This window comes from Mustela nigripes, chromosome 1 (assembly GCF_022355385.1).
Source record: "Mustela nigripes isolate SB6536 chromosome 1, MUSNIG.SB6536, whole genome shotgun sequence".
NCBI classification, from domain to species: domain Eukaryota; kingdom Metazoa; phylum Chordata; class Mammalia; order Carnivora; family Mustelidae; genus Mustela; species Mustela nigripes.
Genome location: NC_081557.1, coordinates 192,509,901 through 192,519,217, shown reverse-complemented (window position 1 = coordinate 192,519,217; position 9,317 = coordinate 192,509,901).

Here is a 9,317-nt window from a genome sequence, read left to right as displayed (position 1 = left end):
TGAGATGATGACCTGAGCCAAAGGCAGAGGCTGAACCCATTGAGCCACCCAGGTGCCCCTAAAGATCATTTTTGAGAGTTTTGAAATTACAATTGGTCACCAAGAGGAAATTTTCAGAAAGCAATTGGAATACATGGATACATGACACATGTACTATATTCAGGGGAAATATAAATTGAGAATTTCTAATGTACAGATGGCATTTGAAGTCATTAGAGTGAATTAGATCAGTATATGACTGGGTGTTGAGATAAAACAAAAAAGTTTCAAACAACCAACCCTAGATGAGTCCAAGGATAAAAATGAAAAAAAAAAAAAAATCAAAGAAGACTGAGGAAGAAGAGAATATTAAAGCAGGAAGAAAATTTCTTTAAAAAGTACGTTGTTCCAGAAGCAAAATGAAAAAGAAAAAATATTGAGGAAGGAAGAGTGATCAATTGTGCAAAAGTCACTAATAGGTTAGCATGATTAGAACTCACAATTGACCATTAGATATAACAACATAGAGGATCTATGACTTTAATGAAAGCATTTGTGTTGGGAGATAGGAAAAATCCCAAATAGAGTAAATTGTAAGACAAAATTGGAGGAAAGGAATCAGACAGTGAATATAGGCAACTCTTTTGGAAAAAATTTGCTGCAAAGAAGTGAAGCAATAGGATGGCAACTATTGGAATAGAAACTGTCCCATGCCCATGATAAAACAAACAAACAAACAAACAAACAAGCAAAAAAACACTACCAGAATTGATTTTAAACCAATTTAAGTGATCAAGGGCAGTTTGCTCAGGGAACATGCTTTTGCAAGACATTCAATCTGTATTATTCCATTGCTTCTGAATGTCCTCCAATCAAGACTGTAGCTCTCTAATTAACTTGCCTCTAAGTGACAAATAATCAAAAACAGTCTTATCTGAGTGTGAGACTTCTCCTGTAGATACCCACCAACTTGACTTAGATTTCAGGCAATGCACCAAATGCTGATCACTAATATTTTGCCTATTATCAACTCAGCAATCTTCTCTGCTCAAAGAGATTGTCCTTATGAGCATAGGTCTTTACTACTATAGTAAGCAATAAATTCAGCATTGTGCTAGATGGGGTACGTTATCAAAGGAACGAGACTGAGACAAAGTGAAAGTTACACAAATCTTTATTCTACACCAAGCATTAGAAGTCAGACTGACCGCCTCCAAAGAGAGCAACCCCGTCCCGATGTCACAGGCTGGTTTTATAGGGCATAACTGTAGACCTCAAGGTACATGGCTTCTGTTGTTAGGGTGTTTACTCCCGGAATCGATACCCGGAACTGATACCAGGAACTACTGGGGCGTTTATTTCCGAATGAAGTCCATGGATGTAAACAACAATGTGGCTACCTAGGCAATATAGAGTCACTCTGGCTAAGCAGGCCCTAATAGTCTAAGCAGGCCCATTAAATCAGCCCTAACAGTGACTTTGTATTTCAGATCTAGGATAGTGGTCTCAGTAGCCTTTGAAACTACTCTTTTTACATGTATTTCTATTCCTTGTTCATAGCCAACACACTTGGAAAAAAGTTATCCACCCTTGATTTTTCATGTTCTTCTCCTCTTTTCACTAGTGTTCTATTATGCACTAGGTTTTGTTTCCAGCTGCCACATTTTCAATTAAATTGTTTTTGTTCTTTATAAGTGTCCTTCAAATTGGTTAGGGAGAACCCTGGGGCACAAAAAGACCTTCCAATGAGTTTATTCCAGCATGAAGTTCTTTAAGGGAATCAATGTTCAGATCAACTTCTCTTTGTAATCTTTCCTAAATTGCTCTGCTAGAGAAGGCCTCAGGAGCAACCCTAACTCTACTTTACTGAATAAAGCCTTATCCTCTCACTCTTCATGATATTTAATTTGGTACATTTCTCAAGAGGTAAAACCTTCAAAAAAAAGGAACATTTTTAAATATCAGTGTACGAGAAACCTACTCTTCCAAGCCAACGTGAACTACTGTGAGGCTTAATCATTCTCTATGTTATATATAAAACTGTTAAAACAGATGCATGACATTAAAGATGGGATATTTTGACCTATGTTTGAGTATTTTGAGTATAGACAGGTGATAGAGTAAGGAAACAGGAACCATTTTTGACATTTTTCATGTAATGATCTTGCCTCTTCCAACCTCCAGTAGTCCAAAAGATTCTATTGACTCCTGAGGAGTGATTCTGAAGTCAAACACAATAATAAGAGATATTGATAGCAGCTTTCATTCAACAACTACTTCCCTTCAATTATATTTGAAGATTTATTTATTTATGTTAGGGAGACAGAGAGAGTGGGAGAGAGAGCATGCCTGAGCAGGGGTGGTAGGGGGGAGGGAGAAGATCCCAAACAGACTCCCCAGAGAGCCCACAGCCCAGCAGTAGGGCTCAATCTCAGGACCCTAAGATCATGACTTGAGCCCAAACCGAGAGCTGGATACTCAGCAAACTGAGACACCCATGCACCCCTTGTGATTCATTTTCTTTATTCCATTTATTATTTACTAGAATAGCCCTAACGGAATATGTTCTTTTGTGGTAACTAATACATCAAATAAGAATCATTAAATTATTTTCTATAGGACCTACACTTACTAGAAGCCCCATACTTTCTGTTCATTGGTGCCTGTATTTCTGCAAACTAATGTCATTCTAGTTACAAGTAGAATCCTCCATAGATATATTAAATCAATGAAAGAAAGCAGTTCCATTAAGCCCACTTACTGATATATTTCCCATATAATTTTATTATTTTAGTCTGCTTAAAATATAGTTATATTTTATTAGCTTTTAAAAATAATATTGTTAATGATAATTCAATTTTGAAGATATTTCAGTAGTTAAAAATTTATAGTCCAAGGAAAACTTTAAATATATTAAATTTCAATTTACATACTTTTTTATTAAACAGTGTGATAGTGTGGTCTGAAATACTGTATGTGAGAGGAATGTAATTAGGAGTTTACGGGGAAAATGAAAAATCCAAAATTTTTCATTCATATGTTTTCAAAAATGAGCTGTGATGAGAACATAAAATTAAAAAATACTCACATATTAGTTTATATATTGTTTTTAACATATTTTATATTTTCTAACAATTTAAGTTCCAAAGAAAATTAAGCAGAAAATACAGAGTAGTCATACATCTCTATATTATTTTTATTATGCAACATTTCAAATGGAGAACAGAAAAATTATTATATATATAGTGTGTATATATCTATATCTATATCTATATCTATATTTATCTATATAACACTATTCAAGCAGAGAAAATACAGGAAAGCATAAGAACAAAATGATTGACCACATTTCCTATCCTTCAGAGAACCACTGTTAAAACTACATTTTTCAGGATCTTTTTCTGTATTTGTATAAACATAAGATTGATATTTTACAAAATCAATATCACATATTACATAATATGGCCAAGATTTTTAGTTAACAGAAACATTTTCTATTTCAATAGTTTTTCATTTTCCAACACCTATTCCATATTCACATTTCCCCAATTCTCCTAAAAATGTTAACAGCTTTCTTTTGTCCTAAACAGTTCAGGATCCAAATCAGTATCACGTTTTATGTTGCTATATTTCTTTGAATTCCCAGCAAATAACCCTCCCTCAATAAGACTGCCAAATAAAATTAGGACATCCACTTAAATTTGATAACTATTACTTTGTTAGTATCAGTATATCCCAAATGAAACACTTTATGGAACACTTAAGAAGTTAGAATTATTTTTGTTGTATTTATTATCATTTGTGATTATTATTATCATTTTGCTGCTTAAGTACAGAAAGCATGTTTATATCTATTTTATATCTTTTAACTCAAAATTTTATTATTTATGTTACCAGTGCTATTATATTACATATCACAGCCTAACAATTATTTTCTATCTTTAGTTTTTAAATGTCTTAAATGCCATACCAGTTAATTTAAGAAGGTCTCCCATTTCCATATGTTGTGTTGTGATTCCTATCTTGCTTTGCTAGATTTTGTGATTAACCTTTTTTTTTTTTTTACTCAAAAACTCAAAATTTACTCAAGGTCTATATATATTTCCTAAATTCTTACTTGATTTAAAAATTTTTATCAGTTGGGGGGACGCCTGGGTGGCTCAGTTGGTTAAGCAGCTGCCTTCAGCTCAGGTCATCATCCCGGAGTCATGGGATCGAGTCCCACATCAGGCTCCTTGCTCCGCAGGGAGCCTGCTTCTCCCTCTGACTCTGCCTGTGCTCACTCTCGATCGCTCTCTCTCTGACAGATAAATAAATAAAATCTTTTAAAAAAATTTTTTTATCAGTTGCTCTTATGGTCTATTATTTGGACATCAATGTCACATGTCATACTTGTCCACCTTCAAAATTTTGTAGAACTCGCTTCCCAGTTTTCTGAACTGGATGTGCTATGAGATGTTTTTCCACCTGTTTAAGAATAGGATTCTTGGGCGCCTGGGTGGCTCAGTGGGTTAAGCCGCTGCCTTCGGCTCAGGTCATGATCTCAGGGTCCTGGGATCGAGGCCCGCATTGGGCTCTCTGCTCAGCAGGGAGCCTGCTTCCCTCTCTCTCTCTCTGCCTGCATCTCCATCTACTTGTGATTTCTCTCTGTCAAATAAATACATAAAATCTTAAAAAAAAATAGGATTCTTATCTGTACATCAAAATTCAGTAAAGACTAAATTCTTCCTTGGTGTTTTCAAGTTAAATGCATAAATACCCATCAAAGTAATTAATGTGTAGTGGTTGGAAGAAACCAGAGGTAATCTTAAACTTCATCAATTCTAATTTGTTGTCCTTCCCAGTAGTGAATCCATCCGTTACATCTTCTGTTCCAGATGGACCAACTTCACTCAGTTTTCCTCATTTATAAGGTGAATGTGGTAAACAGAAAAAACCTTCATCTGAAACCACAGTATTGTGTTGTGATCAATGCTCTTTCTCCCTTTTATACTTTTGTCAGTTAGAGAAACTGTAAGATACTTGGAATGCTTTTTACTTGGAGAATAGAGTCCTCTAGATTTGCAATTGCAATTCTGCCATTTGCTTTTTTGCATCTTTGTGTGAACAATCTCTAGTTTTGTTGTTCCCTAGATGATTCACCTAAAAATCAAATTTTGAGGAAGCTTTTATCATTTCTCAGTTTTCACACAAAATTTGTTCTGAACTTCTGGATTTTAGAAGATTATTCTAGTAAGGGTTATTTCATTTTAAAATTGAAGTTAGTATTTCTAACAAGTTTTATTTCCTTTAAGAATATTTTCAGTGTGTGTGTGTGTTTTTTAAGATTTATTTATTTTATTTTAGAGAGAGAGAGAGTGGGAGAGGAACAGAGGAAGAGGGTTAGAGACAATTTCATGCACGTACCCTGCTGAGCACAGAGCCCAACGAGGGACTCTATCTCATGACTCTGAGATCATGACATGAGCCAAAATGAAGAGTTGGACACTTAACTAACTGAGCCACCCAAGTGCCCCTATTTTCAGTGGTTTTTAAAGAAATAAAATAATGTAAAATATTTCTATACGGAATTTTTACCATTTTCTTTTGATATTATTAGTAATTTATTTATCATTATTAATTGTATGAGCGATGAAAGATAGTTTTGATAAGATAAATAAGCAAAATGTTGTATAAAACTTAATATTCTCACCTTCAATTTTGTTCTTCTTACCCACCCTAAATGTTGTGTTTTCTTTCATCCTAAACAAAATTAAAGTTCAGCCCTTTTCCATACCCATAATTCCTAGGACTTTCATAACATATAAAACACCTGTACTACAAATATTTTAAACATGCTTTTTTTTTTTAAAGATTTTATTCATTTATTTGAGAGAGAATGAGTGAGAGAGAGCATGAGAGAGGAGTAGGTCAGAGGGAGAAGCAGACTCCCCAAGGAGCTGGGAGCCTGATGCGGGACTCAATCCTGGAAGTCCGGAATCACGACCTGAGCTGAAGGCAGCTGCTCAACCCACTGAGCCACCCAGGCGCCCTTAAACATGCTTCTTAAAAAAGGTCAGAATTTAGAGAATACTCGTTAAGTTGTAGTTTATAAACATACACATACATTATATCTGTTATACCTTCATGTTACTATATGTCCATATATCTAATTATTTAAATAGCTTTGTATTATCTCACTGTAGAATTATTTTTTTTATTTATTATTTTTTTAATTTTTTTTTTAAGATTTTATTTATTTATTTGACAGAGAGAGATCACAAGTAGACGGAGAGGCAGGCAGAGAGAGAGAGAGAGGGAAGCGGGCTCCCTGCTGAGCAGAGAGCCCGATGTGGGACTCGATCCCAGGACCCTGAGATCATGACCCGAGCCGAAGGCAGCGGCTTAAACCACTGAGCCACCCAGGCGCCCCTCACTGTAGAATTATTGATTGACTTTTGCAACAAAAACAAATAATCTCTGAATCTCTGTGTACAACAATAACAAGTTTTCTTTTTTTATTATTTTTTTATAAACATAATGTATTATTAGCCCCAGGGGTACAGTCCAGGTTTACACACTTCACAGCACTCACCATAGCACATACCCTCCCCAATGTCCATAACCCCACCACCCTCTCCCTACCGACCTTCCCCTGGCCACCCTCAGTTTGTTTTGTGAGATTGAGTCTCTTATGGTTTGTCTCCCTCCCAATCCCATCTTGTTTCATTTATTCTTTTCCTACCCCCAAGTCACCCACATTGTATCTCCACTTCCTCATATTAGGGAGATCATATGATAGTTGTCTTTCTCTGATTGACCTATTTCGCTAAGCATAATACCCTCTAACAAATTTTATTTCTGACTCATTTTTCATGAAAACTACAGCCAACTCATTTTCATGAAAACTATAGCCTGCTCCAGGCTATATATAGGTCACTTACAATTAATGTTCCCTGTGTATTCTCATTCTGTGACTGAGGCTGTTGGTTGAGCCCCTGAAACACACTGTCCTCATAGCAAGGGGCAGATTCACAAGATGCTGAACCAAAACACACATCATCAAGCCCAACAATGGGGCACATACAGATCACATACAGATATAGCATAATTATTCTAATCATTTCTCTAGTACTGTGCATTTAAGTTGTTTGGGGGTTTTGTTCTCTCTCTCTCTCTCTCTTTTTTTTTTTTTTTTTTTGGAACATGAAGACATGTTTAATTCCAAATAATAGATTTACAAGAGAAAAGTATGATTACCTGTTAATGGCTTTGGCAAGCATAGAATTAAAGAGGTGATTCCAAATTCCAAAAGTCTGGATCAGCAATTTCATACTTTAATGTTGCCAATCTAATCAAAGAGCATTTATTTGTTTCTATGTTTCCTTCTCTCTCAGTTGTTGGCCTAAATGTCCTTTGCTCACTTCTCTAAATTTTCTTTCTTAATGATTTATAAAAACTCTGTGTATTGATGATATTTACAAGTAATAAGATTTAAGAGTTATTGAACATTTACCATCTGTCGATATATGTCAACACTGATACATAATTTCAAACAAAACTATAAGCTATGTATGCGTGACTTATTATCCTCATTCTTTCTCATATGAGAAACCTGACAGGAATCTGTATATAGCACAAAACTAATAAATTACTTCATGCCATGATATAAACCTATTCAGACTAGTCTAGAGTCCGTCTTTTAAATTAAGTATTATATTATATGTCAGCATATAACTTTATTGGCATAGTGATCCAACATACAGTACATCATTAGTTTTTGATGTAGTCTTCCAAGATTCATTGTTTACATGTTATACCCAGTGCTCCATGCAATGCCTACCCTCCTTAATACCCACCACCAGGCTCACCCATCCTCCCTTTCCCCACCCCTCTAAAATCCTCAGTTTTATTTTCAGAGTCCACAGTCTCTCATGGTTCATCTCCCACTCTGATTTCTCCTTTTCACGTTTCCTTTCTTTCTCCTAATGTCCTCCATGTTATTCCTTATGTTCCACAAATAAGTGAAACCATATGATAATTGACTTTCTCTGATTGACTTATGTCACTCAGCATAATCTCCTCTAGTCCCATCCATGCTGATTCAAAAGTTATATTCATCCTTTCTGATGGCTGAGTAATATTCCATTATATATATGGACCACATCTTTATCCACTCGTCTGTTGAAGGGCATCGTGGCTCTTTCCACTGTTTGGCTATTGTGGACATTGCTGCTATGAACATTGGGGTACATATGGCCCTTCTTTTCACTACATCTGTATCTTTGGGGGCTTTGTTTCAGATTATACATCTTGATTTTACATAGTTCCTATAGTTATAAATAGTCTGTTAGTTTGTTGACACTCAAGTTGTCTACGAATTTTAAATGTACCATAGTACTTTTGTGGCTATGTTCTGTGTTTCATTTCAGATATACACCACTTAATCCAAAGCATTTTTATATAAACTATCACTTTTTAATTCAATTAAAGTGTCATTTTTATCATATACTGTAATTTTTTGATGTGTACTGAGTTCTTGCATTGCATTTCTTAATAAAATAAGGTATGTTTTTCATTTTTTATTTTATTTAAATATTTTTATTGGAAATTATGATGACATTTCTTAGGAACTATAGGTTATTCAGCCCATTTTTACCATATTTTCTTAAGTTTTGTGCAAACATTATGTTAGTTTGAGGGAAACAAAATTTTTATGATATGATATTGTGATTTAGGAACATGATATGTTTCTAAGTTTATTCAAAAGTAGTTATCTACACTTTAGCATAATGGTTTTATGGTGATTTTATTTATTTGTTTATTTTGTATACAGATTCTATCTTGATATTTTATAATCTGTAGACTAAATTAGGAATTTAACCCCATTGACATTTTTTTAAAATTATTTTTATTAACATATGATGTATTATTTGCCCCAGGGGTACAGGTCTGTGAATCATCAGGCTTACACATTTCATAGCATTCACCATAACATATACTCTCCCCAGTGTGCATAAACCAACCACCCTCTCCCTATCCCCCCACCTCCCAGCAACCTTCAGTTTTTGTGAGATTAAGAATCTCTTACAGTTTGTCTCCCTCCTGATCCCATCTTATTTTATTTTTTCCTTTCCTACCTCCCACAACTCCCACTCTGCCTCTTAAATTCCTCATATCAGAGAGATCATATGATCATTGTCTTTCTCTGATTGATTTATTTCACTCAGCATAATACCTTCTAGTTCTATCCACATCATTGCAAATGGCAAGAATTCGTTTCTTTTGATGGTTGCATAGTATTCCATTATATATATATATATATATATATATATATATATATATATATATATATATAT